Source organism: Taurulus bubalis (genome assembly GCF_910589615.1).
Source record: "Taurulus bubalis genome assembly, chromosome: 1".
NCBI classification, from domain to species: Eukaryota; Metazoa; Chordata; class Actinopteri; order Perciformes; family Cottidae; genus Taurulus; species Taurulus bubalis.
Window position 1 is genome coordinate 13,162,457 of NC_136589.1, and position 23,837 is coordinate 13,186,293.

Sequence of the window (23,837 nt, forward strand, 5' to 3'; positions counted from 1 at the left end):
AATGTCAAGTCAAGAATTTAGAAGTCTCACAACGGTACAAGTCCAAGTCAAGTCCTCATTTGTACTACTTGAGTCTGACTCAAGTGCAAGTCTCAAGTCTATGTGGCTTTTATGTTTTTTCCAGGAAGTTAGAGTCAAATCTCAAGGACTTAAGGGCAAAACATATAACTTGAATGTTTCTGCTTTAACGTCTGTGGTTCTCTCAGCACTCAGGAGAGAGTTTTAAGTCCTTTTTTTTGTATGTCCTCAATGATAAATGTTTAGGGAGTCAAGTCTTCCAGCAGTCAAGTCAGGATCTTTGTGACTTACGTCTGACTAGAGTCCAACTCTTAAGTCTTCACCCCTGGAAGCATCAGCGACAAATGGAAGTTTCTGACAGCTCGAATGAAATCACTCTTGTGACTTTGGGCCAAATCTACAGTTGAGGAAACAGTCCGAGCGGCGCACTCTTACTCTCAGCAGAATCTAAACCAGCCCGGATGTTTGTAATATTGTTAACAGCCCAGGAGTCTGGCCGTGTTTTTCTTGGCATGCTGATTGATTCCAGAGGAAAAGTCTGTTTATCCCTCCTCACTCAAGGCAAACGCACAAATCTTGCTGATTCCTCACAGTCAAAGCACGGAGAGGAGAGCTTTAATGAACTTTAACGAACTTTAACGCTCTGGAAAATGATCATTTGTGACACACGGGGGCCGGAAAGTTAACCTTTTAAATTTGACGGCCACATTCAAATAGGATTTCCAGAGTGCAAAGGTATAAAACTGCCCTCTCACTCACAGCCAAAATCTACCAGCATCATATGGCAGGTAACTGGTGTTAATTTTCCACCATGGCCACACGAAAACATGAGTCTGCTTCGAAAGTGTGTCGCTGTTCCTGCGACAGCTGTGTCGGGCATTATTTCTACCCCACTAACCACATTGCTGTTACATAACACGCATGTCAAAGGTTTTAAATGCAAGTCTTTAAACGTTTGAGGAAAAGAAAACCACTCGGTCACTGCTTTAATCTAACAAAGAAGAAACAAGGGCCTTGATCGTTTGATTTAATAAACATAATTGATCACATTTGTGCTCCCTGGAGCAATAAGCTTCTTCCCTGCTGCCTCCTTGACTCCCAGAGGAGGCATCATTTCCTGGGCCACTGCCTTCACCCCTCCCCCCTTCTGGGACCTAGATTTACCCCCAACACACACACACACGCACACGCACACGCACACACACACACACACACACCATCACCACAATCTCTAAGATGGCAGGATGGGCACGGCATGCTGGGGGTGGCACAGATGTCCGGGCTAATCGAATATTCACGGGTGGCGGTGGTCTGACCGAGAGGCAGGGCACGAGGAAGGAGAGAGGAGGAGAGTCAGGGTTAGTGAGCAAATTAATAGAGGCTTATACGGTCGAGAATTAAACGTTTCATGACAAATGTCCACGGCAGGAAAAACAATTAGAAACACAAAATGTGAATGTGAAATAAGCAACTCTTATAGGTTAAAATTAGAAAGATGCTGCGTAATTCACAAGAGCGTTTCCTGTGTTTTTTTCTCTGTCCTCTTGGTTTGAAGTGGGCGGGCTCCGTTGGAAAAACCAACGGGATGGTTGAACTGAATTGTCATTACATGTCACCTAATTCATTCAGCTCGACATCATGTTCATGGAAGCCTATCTCCTGTTGGGAGATGGGGTTATTGTCGCTGGTTTGGTCCTGACCAGTCAGTAGCAAATTACAAATCTGTCCCTTCGATGTAACTTTCAGTCGACACAGAAGCATTTCATGAAAAAGAAAAGGACGATTTAAAAGTTGTTTATTCTGTACGTTGACTTAAAACAACAGCAACACTTGATCACTTCTTTTTTTTTTCAAGGTTTTTGGTCTTAAGTGTTGCGAGGTAGCATAACTACTTATGCATGAAGATAATTCTCCAACCTGTGAAAACCATCAAAGAGCACAGCAGCAGATCTATTTGTAACGACTATTGCTGTTGTTGTTTTTTTCATGCACCTTTATAGATCTTCCAATAATCAGAATCAGATAACAGAAATATATTTGTCCATAATTTGAGTTTTATTTTGGCTAATTTAAACTTTAATTGTTGCATATTTAGTCACAAATATGCAATATTATAGCGAAATACTTTCATAATTGAAATAAGCTTTAAAGTGCTTAGTAATTTAAATAACAGTGGTAATTAAATTGCAAAAAAATATAAAATCATGAATGAAACAAAACCACAAGCCTCCCTTCCACACACAGGATCCAAACCTCAAATGTAGTCGATGCATCATAATTCGTTTAACATGCTGTAAATACTGAATGTACGGCAATGATACGATGTTCTCCTGATATATGAACACAGTCAATACACGTTTAGTTCATTTCAGGGATAAGATGCCAAAGTATTAATCTCACAAAGAAAGACAAATTGTTGATTTGATTTATGGCAGTTTTAGTAGCACACTGATTGACAAGTTGGCAGAGACAAAAATAAAGAAAAACATTGTTTATCACTTTCCATTATATGGTTCAAAACAAACAGTGTTACACAGATATGAGCTTAAATAAGTAGCAATGTTGTATAATTAAAAGTCCAAATATGTACAGAAGGATTGATTTTGATAGTGTTTTAATTATAATATCTTTTAATATGTTTAGAGTGTTACTAATCATATCTAAGAACACAGTTAACCTCTTGAACACACTATTTGGGGCCTGAACTGCTTGATATTCCTGTACAATGTGCGTTACAGGCGGTTTGGAGCCTGGAGGTCGGCTCCAGGTCTCTCACAGAAATAGTGACGCCGATGTGACGCTCAGCTGTCACATCTCCCCAGACAACCATCGCCTGATAGCTTAGCTCTTTGTGTCCCATCTCTTTATCGTCGTGTGCAGAGGTAGGGGCGTCCTTTCTCCAATTCAAGGGCAGAGATCCGTGCTTTATTCCATTCAATTGTCAATATTATGTTGATTGTGTTCATTAATAACTTTGGAGGTCAGTTTTATGTTACTCCTCCTTTCCTCACTGTCAAGCCGCTCTGCAAGAAGATATTACCATCTCGTCTGGGCCTCTTTAATCTTCCTGGTAAACTAAATTCCTATTTATTTATACTCATTCTATGCAACCTCTCCGATCAATTTATGACTCTCTGTTTGTTTCGCTGAATGTGCCCTTTGCAGTGACATCGCGGTCTGTACCTCATTGTCTGATGGTTTACAGTCATTCAGTCACACTGTGAAGACTGAACTCTCTGCACGCATGTGAAAGCTTTTGCATGCTTGTGCATCCACTAGCTGTCTTGTCTTTTAAGAAATGCTTTAGAAAAAAGGCTTTGGATTTGGTTTTGGAGTAAAACACACACACAAAAAGAAACGACTCAGTCAGCACAGAAATGTTCCATGTCAGCTGTTACAGATACAAAAATTTGAGTCAGGAGGGTTTGTGTGATAAACAAAGTCGCATCGGCTTTATTCAAAGGGTCAGTTCACCCAAAGTACAAGAAAACATCTTTTCTCGAGAACAGCTGGTGGCGTTTAGCCTCTCTGGTCCAAAAATGTTTGAATGGTAAATTCACCTCTATTGTCATTGAAAACGTGACATGCAGAGCAACAGTATCTAAGGGTGGGGGGGGGGGGGGGGGGGGGGGTGGGGGGGGGGATTATCGACCTCCAAAATTTAGCCTGGGTTATCTCAGCACAGGTGTCCCATCTGGTCTCCTCGCGTCCCTGCAGACCCTCGTAGGCTAGTCACTGGCTCTTGTAATGGAAGATTTTCCCAATTGTACAGCCATTAGTTTCTTTTACTTTTTCACAGAATAAAAATCAATGAAGAATCTTGAAAATCTTGAAAGTTATGTAAACTTTCAACAGTGTATTAATATATTTGTATATATTGTATGGAGATGATCAGAAACCAGTGGTTGCCTGGAACAGTAGACAACATACATCCATGTTTTTTTAAATACAGCAGCATGGTTTGCAAAGTGTATTTCTTTAATGTAAAGGGATTTACAGTAAACAGCTCAAACATACACAAACACTGGTGCAGCACAAACTGCAGCACACACAAACTGTGGAATCGCTCCACTATTATAAAACCTTGAACCTTTAATTTCATGACTAGACGCACACAAACAGTAGATTATTGTATCATTTTCCTGGGAAACTCCCAGATGTAAATGTCACTCTGATGAGTGACAAGCAGGATGCTCTGAGCAAACAACACTCATCTTGTCACAATCACAAGCTGCAGGTCATGTGACTCTGAAAGGTAATGTCAATAATGGAGATTAGTTGTTTGTATTGGGTTTTACATGTTAACCGTCTGTAAGACACAAGCAAAAGCCTCCAACGCCTTTCTGGAAAAAGAAGTCATGCAACTCGACAACTTTAATAGTACTTCTTCTCACACGTATATCACAACATCATATATCAGTGCGCCCTCACCTGGCCATAGCCGGCCACTACACCTCCCCCTTTTAGATGAACGTTGAACTGCTTTGTCAGAACCTCAAGATGACAAAGTGCATTGAACATTATAGCTAGTTTCCAGTTTCCGAACTTATCTTATAATTTCAGGAGTTCACTCAAATCCTTATTAAAACTTAAAAGTCTAAACTGAGAAACTAACAGAAGAAATTATACTTTACTGTAGCTATTGTATGAGATTACTCACTTACTTACTTATTACTTACGCTCTTCAACTAGACATTTCACTCTTCAAACCGACTTATGACTCCTCTTGTTTTAACATCTTTTCATGTTTTTCTTTTCTGTCCTTCGTAGTGTGTAGGTGTGTGTTTAGCGTTTAAGTGTTTTAGGTCCAGTCTTTCAGGAGCCCTAGAAAGTCTCCCTGACCTAGTCATTGACATGTCCCCTGATGTTGAGGGCACTGGTACTTCCCTGAGGTGTGAACGGTTGCGTCGCAGCCGTCCTCCATCCGGAGTCTCCACCTCGTATGAGCGTGGTGTAGGTGCAGGGCCCACACTGGAGCACACTGCTGCAGCGGTGACACTGGAACTGGTGTTCTGAGTCTCCTCCCCATCAGTAGTTGTGCTGGGGAGGTCCCGTGTGCCAATGGAGTAGACCTGTAGGCCAGCAGAGCTTTGTGGAAATCACCCTCTTTCTCTAAGACAGACTTAACAGTTCTGACAGCCCGTTCAGCCTCCCCATTGCTGCGGGGATAACGGGGGCTGCTTGTCACATGTGTAAAGTCATAATCTCTTGCAAACTGAGAGAATTCATGATAGTGAAACTGAGGACCGTTGTCCATGACTAGCACTTCTGGGCATCCATACCTAGCAAACACAGCTTTAAATCTTGCAATAGTCTGTTTAGCTGTTGTGCCTCCAGGTAGGGTGCAAACTTCAATATAGCGAGAGAAGTAGTCTATCATGACTAAGTAGTAACCATTCTGCCATTGGAACAGATCTGCTGCGACCCTCTGCCATGGTCTGCTTGGGAGGTCAGTCGTGAGCAGAGGCTCAACAGGTGTTTGAGCTTTACGTGCACAAATCTCACATCTCTCGACCATTTGCTTTACGGCAGACGTGATGCCTGGCCACCAGACAGATTCTCTAGCCCTTGCAAGGCATTTGTTGATACCCTGATGTCCCTGGTGAAGTCTCTGCAGGATGTCAGGTCTCATGTGTTCAGGGATTATGAGTCTCTCACCTTTCATGAGCAGTCCTCCTCCTTCATGCAGGACTGACCTCTCAGGCCAGGAGGACAACAGCAGCTCATGCATATCTCGTCTGTGTTCAGGCCAGCCGTTTGCAATGTATCTACTGAGACGTTTGCAGGTGTTGTCAGAGGTACTTGTGCGCTCTTAATTTGCTCCAGCTTTGTCGGTGTGGCTGGCAGGCTTTCTACTACACTGTCCAAGTAAGCTTTGCATTCCTTTTCCAGGTCTTGCTCCGCCTCAGTGGCTGTGGCTGGAAGAGGCGCTCTGTACAGAACATCAGCCGTTGTCAGGTTTTTACCTGGGACATGGATGATGTTGAAATTGAATCTGAGCAGCCTCAATCTGAATCTGATAATCCTCGGCGGAAGGTCATCCAGTGCTCTGGACTTCAGGAGTGTTATGAGTGGCTTGTGATCTGTTCTTATAGTAAAATCTAGGCCGCTCAAGTATCCGCGCAGGCGCTCACATGCCCAGGTCGTAGCCAAAGCCTCTTTTTCTATTTGGGCATATCTTGACTTGGCTTTGGTCAAACTTCTTGAAATGAAAACCACAGGTCTCCACTCACCGCCTAGCTGTTTTTGTGTCAAGACGCCCCCTAGTCCATACGAAGAGGCATCCGCTAACACCATGGTTTCGTGGTTTGGGCTGTATTGGGCTAACACAGTCTCTGACCCCAATTCTTTTTTAGTGTCCACAACACTTTCTGTTGGGGTGCTCCCCATGTCCAGCTGTTCTCTGTCTTCAACAGATCGCGAATGGGCTTTGTCAAATCGGGCAGGCGTGGTGAGAATTTTCCTACAAAGTTCACCATGCCCATGAAACGGCGAACATCTGCCACATCCTTTGGCTCAGGCATGTCACGGATCGCCTTTATTTTATCCGGGTCTGCTCCGATGCCCTGTGAGTTTATGACGTGGCCCAGAAAACGGACCTCTGTCAGTGCAAACTGGCATTTTTCATTCAGAGTGAGCCCAGACTCTCTGAATTTCTGTAGCACCCTGTGCAGCCTATCGTCGTGCTCTGCCCGGTCCTTTCCTGTGATGAGGACGTCATCAGCATGACATAGCACTCCGTCAATGCCATCAATCAGTTGGGAAATCCTCCTTTGAAAGTGCTCAGGGGCCGATGAAATACCAAAGAGTAACCTCTTGAAGTAGTATCGGCCCTCTGGTGTGATGAACGTGGTCAACAGCATTGAGTCTTGATGGAGTGGTACTTGCCAAAAGCCTGATGTCGTGTCAAGCTTTGTGAAAACTCAGGCCCCTTCCAGCTTGGCCAGCGTCTCGTCCACTGCCGGTAAGATGTGTCTCTCTCTGATGACGCTCTCGTTCAAATGGGTTAAATCTACACAAATGCGTAGTTTCCCTGACGTTTTCACAATAGGGACCATGCCTGCGCACCATTCAGTTGGTTCTTCAACACGGGCTATGACCTCCATTTTCTCCATCCGGTCTAGTTCCTCTTTAACTTTGGCTCGGAGTGGGATGGCTACACGTCGTGGGGCAGAGAGGGCATAGGGTGTTGCATTGTCCATCCATCCATCCATTATCAGCCGCTTATCCGGGGTCGGGTCGCGGTGGCAGCAGGTTCAGCAGGCCGACCCAGGCTTCCCTCTCACCCGCAACACTTTCCAGCTCATTCTGGGGGATCCCGAGGCGTTTCAAGGCCAGCCGGGAGATATAATCCCTCCGGTGTGTCCTCGGTCTTCCCCGGGGTCTCCTACCAGTTGGACGTGCCTGGAAAACCTCTAATGGGAGGCGTCCAGGAGGCATCCTGACTAGATGCCCGAACCACCTCAGCTGACTCCTTTCGACACGAAGGAGCAGCGACTCGACTCCAAGCTCCCTCCTGATGTCCGAGCTCCTTACCCTATCTCTAAGGGTGAGCCCGGCCACCCTGCGGAGGAAGCTTATTTCGGCCGCTTGTATTCGAGATCTCGTTCTTTCGGTCACGACCCAGAGTTCGTGACCATAGGTGAGGGTTGGAACATAGACCGACCAGTAAATGGAGAGCTTCGCCTTCCGGCTCAGCTCCCCCTTCACCAGGACGGACCGGTACAGCGCCTGTTTTATTGCTGCAGCCGCACCGATCCGTCTGTCGATCTCCCGCTCCACCTTACCCTCACTCGTGAACAAGACCCTGAGATACTTGAACTCCTTGGCTTGGGGTAGGCAGTTTGTCCCCACCTGGAGGGAGCAATCCACCGGTTTCCGGCAGAGCACCATGGCCTCAGATTTGGAGGCGCTAACTCTCATCCCTGCCGCTTCACACTCGGCTGCAAAACGCCCCAGTGAATGCTGGAGGTCACAATCCGAGGAGGCAAACAGGACCACATCATCCGCGAACAGCAGAGAGGTGATCCCGAGACTCCCGAAACGGATCCTCTCCGCCCCCTGGCTGCGCCTAGATATCCTGTCCATGAAGGTCACGAACAGGACCGGTGATAAAGGGCAGCCCTGGCGGAGGCCAACACCCACCGGGAACGTGTCTGACTTACTACCGAGGATACGAACACAGCTCCTACTGCAGGCGTACAAAGACCGGATAGCCCGTGCCAACGGGTCCGGCACCCCATACTCCCGCAGCACCCCCCACAAAAACCCCCGAGGGACCCGGTCGAAAGCCTTCTCCAAGTCCACAAAGCACATGTAGACTGGTTGGGCAAACTCCCAGGACCCCTCCAGTAGTCTTGCAAGGGTAAAGAGCTGGTCCACTGTTCCACGACCGGGACGGAATCCACACTGCTCGTCTTGAATCTGAGGTTCGACAAGCGGTCGGAGCCTCCTTTCCAGCACCCTGGCATAAGCTTTTCCCGGGAGGCTGAGCAGTGTGATGCCACGATAGTTTGAGCACACTCTCCGGTCCCCCTTCTTGAAGATGGGAACCACCACCCCGGTCTGCCAGTCCATGGGCACTGTTCCCGACCCCCATGCGACACTGAAAAGGCGTGTCAACCAAGACAGCCCAACAATGTCCAGTGCTTTCAGCATCTCAGGGCGGATCTCATCCACCCCTGGCGCCTTGCCACCAAGGAGCTTTTTGACTACCTTAGCGACCTCTGCCAGGGATATGGGAGAAACCACCCCAAAGACTTCCGGCGCTGCCCCCTCTCCGGGGGACATGTTAGCTGGGTTTAGGAGTTCCTCAAAGTGCTCTTTCCACCGCCTGACAATGTCCCCAGTCCGGGTCAGCAGTTCCCCCCCCCCCCCCCCCCCCCCCCGCTGAGAACAGCCTGGGGTAGGCCCTGCTTTCCCTTCCTGAGCCGTCGGATGGTTTGCCAGAACTTCCTTGAGGCCAACCGAAAGTCCTTCTCCATGGCCTCCCCGAACTCCTCCCATGCCCGAGTTTTAGCATCCGCGACCATCGCAGCTGCAGCCCTTCTGGCCTGCCGGTACCCGTCAGCTGCTTCAGGAGACCCCTGGGCCAGCCAGGCCCCGAAAGGCCTCCTTCTTCAGTTTGACGGCTTCCCTCACCTCCCACTAGGTACCTCCGTGACACTTAGCACACATTAACATTACGCACGGATGGAAAAAGCGGCCCCGCTTCGGGGCTTCCTAACGGACGTGTAGGAACACTTTAAAAATAAGCGGGTTTCGCGGAGGGCCAGTTCGACAGTTGGACTTCGGGAGGGTCAAATGCCGGGCAAATCGGACCGCCGGAGAGCGCGTGGCGATTTTTCAAAGTGCGGTCGGAAAATTGCAATCTCGCTCCCCGCCACCAGTGGGCGAGGGCCAAAAGACAATTGGGAACAAAACTGACACTCGGGCAATGACAGTTGGGAATATTAATGACACTCGGGGTAGCCCGCCTCAATTGTCAGTTTTGTTCCCAATATTCACGTGACAAATGGGAACAAAAATGACACTCGGGCAATGACAGTTGGGAATATTAATGACACTCGGGGTCGCCTGCCCTCAATTGTCAGTTTTGTTCCCAATCGTCATGTGACAAATGGGAACAAAAATGACAAATGAGACTGACAAATGGGCACAAAATTGACAATCGATGGCAATGGCCGGCGGGTCGCGCGCAAACATTTTAAAGCGCGGGATCTCCTCCGCCGTTCCTCGTACAGCGTCGAGACGTAGATATCTCGGACCAGCGTTAAATTGTAAAAAATGGATAAAAAAAATGCAATAGACAATTAGAATAAAATTCGGCCCACATTAATTTAGTCTAAATGTCATTTTGTAAGGAATCGATGCTCCTTATAATTCAAAAAATGACAATTCGACTACATTAACATGGGCAAAATAGTTAGTCTAATTGTCAGTGGCCATTGACAATTAGACTAAGTATTCGGCTCATGTTAATGTAGTCGAATTGTCATTTTGTAAGGAATCAGTAATCTTCATAATTCAAATTAATTACTTTAAAACCACTTAGAGATGTGGATTCTTTTCCTAAATTAAGAGGGGCTTCTCAACATAGATAGCATCCAATCTGGGACCGATAGCTGTAGTTGACATCTGGAAAAGTTACACAATGAGACATACATATCTCGAATCAGCGTTAAATGGCGACCATTTTGGACCCAATACCTCAGGAACTATCTAAAAAACATACACTTTGACTTTGCCACGTGTGGCCGAATTTTCACGGAATCAATGATCCTGATGATTCAAAAAAGGACAATTCGACTACATTAACATGGGCAAAATAGTTAGTCTAATTGTCAGTGGCCATTGACAATTAGACTAAGTATTTGGCCCATGTTAATGTTGTCGAATTGTCATTTTGTAAGGAATCGATGATCCTTATAATTCAAAAAATGACAATTCGACTACATTAACATGGGCAAAATAGTTAGTCTAATTGTCAGTGGCCATTGACAATTAGACTAAGTATTTGGCCCATGTTAATGTTGTCGAATTGTCATTTTGTAAGGAATCAGTAATCTTCATAAATTAATTACTTTAAAACCACTTAGAGATGTGGATTCTTTTCGTAAATTAAGAGGGGCTTCTCAACATAGATAGCATCCAATCTGGGACCGATAGCTGTAGTTGACATCTGGAAAAGTTACACAATGAGACATACATATCTCGAATCAGCGTTAAATGGCGACCATTTTGGACCCAATACCTCAGGAACTATCTAAAAAACATACACTTTGACTTTGCCACGTGTGGCCGAATTTTCACGGAATCGATGATCCTGATGATTCAAAAAATGACAATTCGACTACATTAACATGGGCAAAATAGTTAGTCTAATTGTCAGTGGCCATTGACAATTAGACTAAGTATTTGGCCCATGTTAATGTTGTCGAATTGTCATTTTGTAAGGAATCGATGATCCTTATAATTCAAAAAATGACAATTCGACTACATTAACATGGGCAAAATAGTTAGTCTAATTGTCAGTGGCCATTGACAATTAGACTAAGTATTTGGCCCATGTTAATGTTGTCGAATTGTCATTTTGTAAGGAATCAGTAATCTTCATAAATTAATTACTTTAAAACCACTTAGAGATGTGGATTCTTTTCGTAAATTAAGAGGGGCTTCTCAACATAGATAGCATCCAATCTGGGACCGATAGCTGTAGTTGACATCTGGAAAAGTTACACAATGAGACATACATATCTCGAATCAGCGTTAAATGGCGACCATTTTGGACCCAATACCTCAGGAACTATCTAAAAAACATACACTTTGACTTTGCCACGTGTGGCCGAATTTTCACGGAATCGATGATCCTGATGATTCAAAAAATGACAATTCGACTACATTAACATGGGCAAAATAGTTAGTCTAATTGTCAGTGGCCATTGACAATTAGACTAAGTATTTGGCCCATGTTAATGTTGTCGAATTGTCATTTTGTAAGGAATCAGTAATCTTCATAAATTAATTACTTTAAAACCACTTAGAGATGTGGATTCTTTTCCTAAATTAAGAGGGGCTTCTCAACATAGATAGCATCCAATCTGGGACCGATAGCTGTAGTTGACATCTGGAAAAGTTACACAATGAGACATACATATCTCGAATCAGCGTTAAATGGCGACCATTTTGGACCCAATACCTCAGGAACTATCTAAAAAACATACACTTTGACTTTGCCACGTGTGGCCGAATTTTCACGGAATCGATGATCCTGATGATTCAAAAAATGACAATTCGACTACATTAACATGGGCAAAATAGTTAGTCTAATTGTCAGTGGCCATTGACAATTAGACTAAGTATTTGGCCCATGTTAATGTTGTCGAATTGTCATTTTGTAAGGAATCGATGATCCTTATAATTCAAAAAATGACAATTCGACTACATTAACATGGGCAAAATAGTTAGTCTAATTGTCAGTGGCCATTGACAATTAGACTAAGTATTCGGCTCATGTTATTGTAGTCGAATTGTCATTTTGTAAGGAATCAGTAATCTTCATAATTCAAATTAATTACTTTAAAACCACTTAGAGATGTGGATTCTTTTCCTAAATTAAGAGGGGCTTCTCAACATAGATAGCATCCAATCTGGGACCGATAGCTGTAGTTGACATCTGGAAAAGTTACACAATGAGACATACATATCTCGAATCAGCGTTAAATGGCGACCATTTTGGACCCAATACCTCAGGAATTATCTAAAAAACATACACTTTGACTTTGCCACGTGTGGCCGAATTTTCACGGAATCGATGATCCTGATGATTCAAAAAATGACAATTCGACTACATTAACATGGGCAAAATAGTTAGTCTAATTGTCAGTGGCCATTGACAATTAGACTAAGTATTTGGCCCATGTTAATGTTGTCGAATTGTCATTTTGTAAGGAATCGATGATCCTTATAATTCAAAAAATGACAATTCGACTACATTAACATGGGCAAAATAGTTAGTCTAATTGTCAGTGGCCATTGACAATTAGACTAAGTATTTGGCCCATGTTAATGTTGTCGAATTGTCATTTTGTAAGGAATCAGTAATCTTCATAATTCAAATTAATTACTTTAAAACCACTTAGAGATGTGGATTCTTTTCCTAAATTAAGAGGGGCTTCTCAACATAGATAGCATCCAATCTGGGACCGATAGCTGTAGTTGACATCTGGAAAAGTTACACAATGAGACATACATATCTCGAATCAGCGTTAAATGGCGACCATTTTGGACCCAATACCTCAGGAACTATCTAAAAAACATACACTTTGACTTTGCCACGTGTGGCCGAATTTTCACGGAATCAATGATCCTGATGATTCAAAAAATGACAATTCGACTACATTAACATGGGCAAAATAGTTAGTCTAATTGTCAGTGGCCATTGACAATTAGACTAAGTATTTGGCCCATGTTAATGTTGTCGAATTGTCATTTTTTTAGGAATCGATGATCCTTATAATTCAAAAAATGACAATTCGACTACATTAACATGGGCAAAATAGTTAGTCTAATTGTCAGTGGCCATTGACAATTAGACTAAGTATTTGGCCCATGTTAATGTTGTCGAATTGTCATTTTTTTAGGAATCGATGATCCTTATAATTCAAAAAATGACAATTCGACTACATTAACATGGGCAAAATAGTTAGTCTAATTGTCAGTGGCCATTGACAATTAGACTAAGTATTCGGCTCATGTTAATGTAGTCGAATTGTCATTTTGTAAGGAATCAGTAATCTTCATAATTCAAATTAATTACTTTAAAACCACTTAGAGATGTGGATTCATTTCCTAAATTAAGAGGGGCTTTTCACCATACATACCCTCAAATCTGGGGCCAAAAGCTGCAAGTTAAAGGGTCCAAACACGGGTCCAAAGTGTAAAAAGTGACGAAAATAACCTAATATTTGTGCTTTTTCTTCCAATGGAAGAATGTCCATAATATCTCAAAGGTAAGTGCTAAAGACTTCAGAAACTTGCCTTGACCAAGATTAGAACCAGCAACTTTGTGATTCAAGGTCCGTGACTGATCACATTGAGCTAAAGCCACTTAAAAGACATAAGGATTTTAAACCATTATACTCCAATTGAGGACAACTTTACCAGTTCTTGTTGGCTCAGAGAGATGCTAAAACAGCTCGTAACGTTTTGAAACTTGGTGGGAACATTGATCCAGAAGCCTTAAATGACATACTGAAAGCACAAGTCTGCAGACCCTCTAGAAAGCTAACTTCCGGTAGCAACATGCTAGCTACTTAAAATCAAGTGGCCCTAGTAGAGCATCCTCTGATGTCCACCATACTCCAGTTTTGTGCAAAAAAGTGATTTTAAAGTGTTTCAAGTGCACCCAGCAAAATGTCACTCGAGTCGAGAAAGGCCTCTGAAAGGCCTTTTTTGAAAAATGCATTTTTGGAAATGACCCAATTGTCTGGAAATGACCCATTTGTCACAGACAGGGACAATTAGACTAACTATTTTGCCCATGTTAATGCAGTCGAATTGTCATTTTTTGAATTATAGGGATACTTGAGTCCAAATTTAGTCCAATCGTCAGTTGAGAAATCTTGAGACCAGTCTTTTAATTCAGAAAAAATACTTTACATGAACTTAGAGATGTGCATTCTTTTCCTAAATTAAGAGGGGCTTCTCAACATGCATCCCCTGAAATTTGGGGCGAAACGCTACAAGGCAAGACCCCCAAATACAGGCCCAAAGTGTGACATTTGACCCCAATTCCCTTACATTTTGTTAATGTAAAAATTGCAATAATTCCCTAAATATTAGTATTTAAACTCCCATTTTTCTCACAGACACTCAGGACAGTGCCTACAATGAGGCCATGAGGTGAAATCTCCTCTAAAACATTCACAAGAAGGAATTGGCTGGGTGCCAAACTCCCAAATTTATGCCAATTGTCAGTGGCAAAATCTTGAAAAAGTCTTTTTATTCAAATTAATTACTTTAAAACCACTTAGAGATGTGCATTCTTTTCCTATTCAAAGAGGGGCTTCTCAACATACAGAATCTCAAATCTGGGGCCAAAAGCTGCAAGTTAAGGGCCCGAACCCGACCCTAACGACGTTGCCCTTTGATCTTTTTTGACAAGTGCAAAAATGGCCATAATCCACTAAATATTAATATCTAAGCTCCCATTTTTCTCACAGACACTCAGGAGAGGGCCTACAATGAGATCATGGGGTGAAATCCCCTTAAAAACAAGCAAAAGTCTTAATTGGCAGCATAAAATTCAGGATTTGGAGAGGGTCTTGGACTTAGCGAACCTGAGACCACCTGAAGAGTCTGGGCCGATCGGGGCTTTTTTTGTTCTGAACGTGCTAGAGCTTAGCTTTCTTTTTGAGGTTGTAGCCACTCCCAAATGGAGTCCAACCATGCCGGATGTGGCTCCGTAACCCTTAGCAACGCTGCCTGGGAGTGGCTTAAAGAACCCCGAAAAACACCAATTTCACTCCTTCAAAGGTTCATATCTCCTCAGAGAAAGATTGAAAGTGCTTGAAACTGGATGGGTCCATTGTCCTGGAAGCCCTGAATAGGATTCTAAAAGCACAAGTCTCTAGACCCTCTAGAAAGCTAACTTCCGGTAGCAACATGCTAGCTACTTAAAATCAAGTGGCCCTAGTAGAGCATCCTCTGATGTCCACCATACTCCAGTTTTGTGCAAAAAAGTGATTTTAAAGTGTTTCAAGTGCACCCAGCAAAATGTCACTCGAGTCGAGAAAGGCCTCTGAAAGGCCTTTTTTGAAAAATGCATTTTTGGAAATGACCCAATTGTCTGGAAATGACCCATTTGTCACAGACAGGGACAATTAGACTAACTATTTTGCCCATGTTAATGCAGTCGAATTGTCATTTTTTGAATTATAGGGATACTTGGGTCCAAATTTAGTCCAATCGTCAGTTGAGAAATCTTGAGACCAGTCTTTTAATTCAGAAAAAATACTTTACATGAACTTAGAGATGTGCATTCTTTTCCTAAATTAAGAGGGGCTTCTCAACATGCATCCCCTGAAATTTGGGGCGAAACGCTACAAGGCAAGACCCCCTAATACAGGCCCAAAGTGTGACATTTGACCCCGATTCCCTTACATTTTGTTAATGTAAAAATTGCAATAACTCCCTAAATATTAGTATTTAAACTCCCATTTTTCTCACAGACACTAAGGACAGTGCCTACAATGAGGCCATGAGGTGAAATCTCCTCTAAAACATTCACAAGAAGGAATTGGCTGGGTGCCAAGCTCCCAAATTTATGCCAATTGTCAGTGGCAAAATCTTGAAAAAGTCTTTTAATTCAAATTAATTACTTTAAAACCACTTAGAGATGTGCATTCTTTTCCTATTCAAAGAGGGGCTTCTCAACATACAGAATCTCAAATCTGGGGCCAAAAGCTGCAAGTAAAGGGCCCGAACCCGACCCTAACGACGTTGCCCTTTGATCTTTTTTGACAAGTGCAAAAATGGCCATAATCCACTAAATATTAATATCTAAGCTCCCATTTTTCTCACAGACACTCAGGAGAGGGCCTACAATGAGATCATGGGGTGAAATCCCCTTAAAAACAAGCAAAAGTCTTAATTGGCAGCATAAAATTCAGGATTTGGAGAGGGTCTTGGACTTAGCGAACCTGAGACCACCTGAAGAGTCTGGGCCGATCGGGGCTTTTTTTGTTCTGAACGTGCTAGAGCTTAGCTTTCTTTTTGAGGTTGTAGCCACTCCCAAATGGAGTCCAACCATGCCGGATGTGGCTCCGTAACCCTTAGCAACGCTGCGTGGGAGTGGCTTAAAGAACCCCGAAAAACACCAATTTCACTCTTTCAAAGGTTCATATCTCCTCAGGGAAAGATTGAAAGTGCTTGAAACTGGATGAGTCCATTGTCCTGGAAGCCCTGAATAGGATTCTAAAAGCACAAGTCTCTAGACCCTCTAGAAAGCTAACTTCCGGTAGCAACATGCTAGCTACTTGAAACCAACTGGCCCTAGTAGAGCGTCCTCTGTTGTCCACCGTACTCTACTTTTTTGCAAAAAAGTGATTTTTGTGACCCTCTAGAAAGCTAACTTCCGGTAGCAGCATGCTAGCTAGCTAAAACCATTAGCGCATGTGACAATTAGACTAACTATTTTGCCCATGTTAATGTAGTCGAATTGTCATTTTTGAATTACAAGGATTCTCGATTCCTTACTCAAAATGTGCTCAATCGTCAGAAATGCTCCCATCGACAGTCAATTTTAAGAATGGTCATAATACATCACAGATTAGTTCTAAAGACTCCAGATTTTGCACAGACACTCTGCAAGGGGCCTACAATGAGGTCGTGGGGTTGATATTGCTCAGTTTGAAGGTCATTTTTTTCTAAACATGTCAGAGCTTAGCTTTCTTTTTCACGTTGTAGCCACTCCCAAATGGGGCCCAACCATGTCATTTATACCACGCTAGCCCTTAGCATCGCTGCGTAGGAGTGGTTTAAAAACCCCAAAAACGCCCAAATTCACACATTCAAAGGTCAAAAGCTCCCTTAGAAAAAGTTCCAAAGTGCTTGAAACTTGGTGGAACCATTGTCCTGGATGCCCTAAATGACATACTGAAAGCACAAGTCTGTAGACCCTCTAGAAAGCTAACTTCCGGTAGCAGCATGCTAGCTAGCTAAAACCAACAGATCCTTGAAGAGAGTCCTCTGTTGTCCACCGTAGCTGATTTAAAATATTAGTTTGGAATAATAGCAAATTTCCAACCTTTTCAAGCTTTTCAAGGTCATTCAAGGTCATTCAAGGACTTTCACGGACTTTCAGATGATTTGAGGAATCTTTGTTCCATTTGTCACAAATGGCCCTAAACGTCACAATGCACTCCCACATTTGCATGAAACAAAAATAATTTAGTCACATTGTCAGTATCGTTCCTATCTGTCACAGAATCAATTATTTGTAAGTTATCGCCCTCCGCAGGATTTTGTAGTTCAACACACCTTCACTCCCCAATCGTCATTTATTTGCCCATCTGCCAGTTTTGTTCCCATTTGACACCATGTTAATTTGTTCCATTTGTCACGGTGCCCCATTTGTCAAAAAACAAAGACACCGTGGAACATTTTTGACAGTTAGAGCAAGGCCCAATGCAAAATGACTGACAATTAGCACACATTTTGGGCAGTTCCCTTACCCCCGGTGTCCACCACCGGGTTCTTGGGTTGCCGCCACGACAGGCACCGATGACCTTCTGGCCACAGCTCCGAGCAGCCGCGTCCACAATAGAGGCATTGAACATGGTCCACTCGGGTTCCATGTCCCCAGCCTCCCTCGGGATTTGTGAGAAGTTCTTCCGGAGGTGGGAGTTGAAGACCTCCCGGACAGGATCCTCCGCCAGACGTTCCCAGTTCACCCTCACTACACGTTTGGGCTTGCCAGGTCTTTCTAGCCGACTCCCCCGCCATCTGATCCAACTCACCACCAGGTGGTGATCAGTTGACAGCTCTGCTCCTCTCTTCACCCGAGTGTCCAAGACATACGGCCGCAGATCAGATGATACGACTACAAAGTCAATCATTGATCATTGTGCATTGTCTTTCAGCTTAATTTTAAATTCACCTTTAAGCCTACCTAGCCCTGTAAAGACATCTGCGTAGGTTGAGCGGAAGTGTGTCTCTGCATTGTCTATGCTATGGAGCTGAGGAATCATCTGCAGTCTGCGAATAGCTGACAGGCCCAATAAGGGTGTCGTCAGGTCTTTCACGATGAACACCTCCTCCTCAATCTTTCTGTCGCCTCTCTGAATGACAGCATGCACTTGTCCTTTGACCTCCAGAGGTTGACTGGCGGGGCCCAGCAGAGGTCTGCGTGTCACCGCGTAACTGCCGTATTTCTCTTGCGTGTATTCTGTTTCTGGGATGGCAGTCACAGATGCCCCCATGTCCACTTTAAAGCACATCGGGCCACCATTAATGGTAAGCATTTCAGTCCATGTAGACACCTGTGGATGGTCAATAGCTCCCAAATAAGCCGTCACATAATCCCCCTCAATGGATTCTAGCTTTTGGGATGATCTGCACACAGATGCAAAGTGTCCCCTCTTTTGACATGTTCTACATTCAACATCTTTTGCTGGGCATTCAGTCCATGCATGTGTAGGGGTTCTGCCACACTTCCCACACTGTTTTGGGTTGGTTGAGGCAGGCTGAGGCTGAAAATGGCTTACGCGTTGAGCAGAGTTTTTCCTATAAACCTGTCTCTTACTGTTGTAAGCCACTGCATCCATTTGCTCCGGTGAATCGGCTGCCCGGAGAACAACTTGCTGCTTTTTCACCTTTTCGTGCTGCCTCACTTGAACTATGGCTGTCGCTAAATCCAATTTTGGGTTGAGCTGCCAACAACAATCCTGTCTCGGATCATCTCTTCACGCAAGGCGCCATATTTGCAATGTTCAGCTAGCTTGTGCACTGCTGTGATGAAGTTCTCTGCAGATTCGCCAACTTCCTGACTTCGTTTATTAAACTTGGCTTGTTCAAAAATCACATTATGCACTCCTACAAAATGTCCATGAAAAGCATTTTTTACCCCGTCATAGTCATCTTGTTTATCCTCATCCAACTGCAGTGCGCTCAGAATATCGTCAGCCTTATCACCCATTGTGTAAATGAGAGATTTCACCTGGTAAGCTTGGTCTTTTTCTTTCAATCCAGAAGCAAGCCTGAAGCGTTCAAATCTTTTTATCCATGCGGGCCTCGAACTTGGCTCGAAGTCGAAAGGTCCCGGTGGTGGGATGGTAAAGATGTGATCCATGCTGTGCGCTAGTAGCTTCCGCTAGCTTGTTGTTAGCTTTCACCGTCAAACTTTCTCTCTAGCTCCACACGTCACTGTCTTTTCTCTCCACACCGTCAAACTACTCCGACTAGTTGTCTGTACCACTAGACTCTGTCTGTCGCGGGTTATAAGCTTCGGACACCATGTATTGTGCCTATATACTCGGTACTCAAGGACACAACCATCAGGATGCAACTCGACAACTTTAATAGTACTTCTTCTCACACGTATATCACAACATCATATATCAGGCCGCCCTCACCTGGCCATAGCCGGCCACTACAAAACCTTATATATTGGGTACTGAGATCATAATTAATGAAGGAATTTGTCTCTAGTTCCTCCGGCCAAAGTCAACTTTTACAGCCTCAGATCGAATGCAGGGTATTAAGCCTCAATACATTTTTAGTGCTGACCAAAATGTGAATTATTAGCACCATTAATTGAAAATTGTCAGTTTTTATTTGATTTTAGAAATTTCACATTTAAGAACTTTGGCATCTTTTGGTGAAAAAATGTAGGAAAAAAACAATATATGCTTTTAAATCAGTGTGCTGATGAAGTGAATATACAGCTAGTAGTGCAGATGAATGGCTCCAGTGAATCAGGAGGCGTGACAGTACAGTACAGTAAGATATCCTGCTCTTCTTTGCTTTGTTTTTAAAACTCTAAGCAGTTTCAACGTTGCTAAAAACACTTTGTCTCAGGGGTTTTGGCTGCTGTTGGCAAGGTATTTTGTTATTGGATGCCTTACTGTATAACGTTGCTTTAACGCTGCTCGCTGCAATGATTTACGATGGGTGGAATTCCCTTCCTCTGCAGATCTGCTCATCCAGCGTAATTGGCCCATTTATCAGAAGCAGCTAAAACTGAGCTCCAGAGTCAGAGATAAATTAATCTATTGGACCAGAGAAAGAGAGAGAAAGGGGAAGATGTTGAGGAAGAGGAGGAGCGGTGAATGGGCCAGCACCAGCAGAAGCTCAACATAAAAAAATAGTCGTATATATTTTGGGAAAATACAATAATTTGTTTGGTTAGCTTAGTGTGAGGACTGGAGTCAGTTTGCCTGGCTCGATCCAAAGGTCTAAAGATGAGCTCACTGTTGTATCTCATTTGGTTAATCTGTACAAAAATCAAAAATGCACAACAAAGTGTAAATACTATTTCTCAGACGAGACGAGAGCGATGACTTCCTGAAAGGTGAAAGGTGTAGAACAACAGTACTTTAAAACAAGTAAATATTATAAATTAAAAGTGGAAAGTGTATTTTAATAAGAAAAGAAAGGATCTTCTAACTCTTGGCAAAAAAGCACATCTCCCAACATGTTAAACTATTCCTTATTTGTCCCGCCAATGATCTTTCGCTTGCGTCTCCTTCGTTAGTTCGTTGTGGTGTTTCTTCTCAGCGAGAGTTTGAGAGCGAGCTGTGACATTCTGACACGCAGTGATCAGGGGACACAAGACTCGGCGTAATTTATCAGGAATGCAGGAATAGAAGCGAGCGGCGGTTCGGCCTCTGCCGCTCATTCTTCTCTTCAATCTCCCTTTATCTATTTGCAGAGAGCTGGGCGGACACAAAGTGCTGACTGAACAGCAGACAGACACCGGGGCCGAGTGCGGAGGAGTACGCAGACAAAGTAAGTCAAGACGAGCGAGAGGAGGAGGCCCTGTAGCATGTTAACATCAGCCAGTTTCCTGATATTACAGCACGAGTGGTGTTTCAACTTTCCCAGAAGGGTGTCGACAGCAGTTAAAGGCCTGCGGCTGTCTGAATGTTTCATATACCAGCGCCCATGTTAGGATGTCACCGCTATCACCATGTGCAACATTTCAGGGTGGTATTTCGGGCATCTGACAGATAGGAAGGAAGGAAGGAAGGAAGCACAAGAGGTTTCATGAAATACAGAAGAGGAGAGTAGAAGCAGTGGAATTATGTCCTAAAACACAACACTAAAAGAGAAAAAGACAGGAAACTATCCTCTCTTTAGTGTTCTTTAAACACGTTTAGTTGCCTGTAAGGAAGCAGCTATTCCTCCTGGATTCACATGTACATGGACATCCTCTACACACCACCATCACCCCTCCCCCTCTATGTATGAAAATGTCAGTGTGGCATTTTTGAACGCTCGAGTGACAATAAGCAGGAACATTTCTTTGTATACACAGCAACAGCTCTGCTGGATAGCTTATATCGTCTTTTGTATTCTGCTTTTTCACATATTTTGCACAGCCAAGTGATAATATAAGTGAACCTAACACTCAATGAATGTAGGCGTAGTTTAGATGCTACACATTTGTTTAAATCCCTGATTTTTTGGTTTAGCCATAGCAGTTCTGGGAATGGCAATGCAAAGTACAGCCTCACAGAGCGGCTTGTATAGCTGTGGAGTATTTGACATTAAGCAGTGTTTAGAAAAGAAGTTTGAAGTCTCTCATGAATGATCACAAGTCTTTCATCTCAAAGGAGTTTATCAGGTGTAGAAAGGTTCTGGGTCAACTCTCCAAAGTCATCAGAGTTAGAACAATCAAAATTGTATGTTTCTTTCCTTCGTCTTCCAGCCCCGGAAGACACATTTGCTTTTATTGTATTTATTTAGAAAATCATCTCTCTGTCTGTCAATTCCACTCACACTAGGCTATTGTGTCACAGTGTCTGATAAAGTTTTTGTAAATAACAGAGCCCTATAGCTTATACCAGTGATTTTCAACCACTGTGCCAGGGCACCAGTGGGAAAATGCTCAATTTCACTTAATCGGTCCAAAAAAATATTATTTAGTTGCCGCAAATAATTTGCCATTGTTGAGCGTCTGAGCCTGCAATATAGTGGCTGTCCTAGTAATTAAATACAATAGGAAACGCAATAATTACCTTGTGAATTTAAGATAGTAGAATTAAATGATGCGCGGGAGAGGTTGTGGTGAAGAACAGCGATAATATATATATATATATATATATATATATATATATATATATATAAAATGCAGACTCTGAACTGGGCCCTGGGCAACCGTCTAATCCAGATGAAAAGCCTGGTACGAGTGGTGGTAAAAATAAAGAAAAAAACTGTGAGTTCGAGGCAGTACAGTGAAAGTTATCTTTCATTTGGATTAACTTTCACCGGGGATTCGACTGCACCGATTCCGTTGTGGTTGGTGTGTGGGGAAAACCTAGTAAACAGCACCATGGTCCCAAAGCTCTCAAAGCTAGCTTACTCAGTAGCTTAACTGGTGGCCAAATCAAAAAGGCCACATATTGTGGCAGAGACAATAATACTACCTGCCTGCAAAGCACTGTATTATGCTACAATGTGACATTTTGTAACTTTTTTTTTTGGTTTGATTTTTTTATTGTAAAAAATGTGCTGCGGCTCAAAAAAGGTTGAAAAACACCGGCTTAGACATCCCAGAAACCTTAAAGAGTGATATCTCTTCCTATCAATAGTCTGGGGATTTACACTGGCCTGTTTTGACGTTTCCCCCGAGTGTTGAAACAATATCATATCAATACGATTTAAACACCCTCAGAGTGAGAACATCCAGGATCCCTCAGCAGCGGTGAATGTAAAACAGAATATTTATGTTACACTGTTTATACTGTCTGCTGCAGGTTGATAAATTGAGAATTTCCAGACAAATTTGGAGGAAATCAGTCCTAACAATATGTGAATTAAGTAAATACCGTAGAATTTCTCTTAAACATTATTTTAAAACTACGAGCGGTTCCCACAGTAACGTGAAGAAATCCCCTCCAAGTGATCTTGCCATTTTCATCTAATTTACTGATATTTTATGGAGGGCACAATTAATAAAAAAAAACAATCAAATTAATAACTGCTCCAGATATTAATCAAATTTACTTTAGAGGGGAAAAGAACAGATATGTTATTACTTCCCCTGGTACATTTGTTTACAGACACTCTAGTCAAACACTAATAAATTAAAGTATGACGAGAAACAACTGTAACCAGTGACCCCTGTGCTGGTTTTAATTGGTGATGAGGTCATCGGGGTTCAGGTGTGAACGCAGCAGTTGGCCCGATGAGCAGGTGTGCCACTGTGTACCATCAATATTCATGGTGAGCTCCAGCACCTTGCTGAGATCAGTCTTAACCCCACACTGAGTCATACCACAGTGCACACAGACGCATGACGGAGGGGGAGATTGATCACACGCTAAGGAGGCTGCCGTTATAGAGCGCCCACGGCAGGATCCATTTAATCAAAGAGGTGATAAAGGACACAGGAGCATCTGAGGACACGGGGCTGAAACTGTGTACCGATACAGACAGGTGACAACCCGGAATAGATTGGGAAAGAAATGCAGACACGTGCAGATCACAAGGAACTTACTGTTTGATGAGGATGCAAACAGTTATTAACAAGTATTAGCATTGAAATATTTCTACAAAATGGCTCATTTAAAAAAGATGTGTATATTATTTGATTA

The 23,837-nt window shown here is 43.2% G+C and overlaps 1 protein-coding gene across 2 annotated transcripts in view; it reads left to right on the forward strand.

Annotated features, from left to right (window-relative positions):
- LOC306744499 (guanine nucleotide-binding protein G(I)/G(S)/G(O) subunit gamma-2) overlaps nucleotides 1-23,837 on the forward strand; it is a 117,540-nt gene that overhangs the window by 90,567 nt on the left and 3,136 nt on the right. Inside the window, exon 3 of one of the 2 annotated variants that reach the window (XM_079227156.1) lies at nucleotides 20,951-21,027. The exons of the other annotated variant lie outside the window; for it this stretch is intronic. The gene's annotated coding sequence lies outside the window, so the exon portion shown is untranslated. The remainder of the gene's footprint in view (nucleotides 1-20,950; nucleotides 21,028-23,837) is intronic. 2 annotated transcript variants of the gene reach the window in all.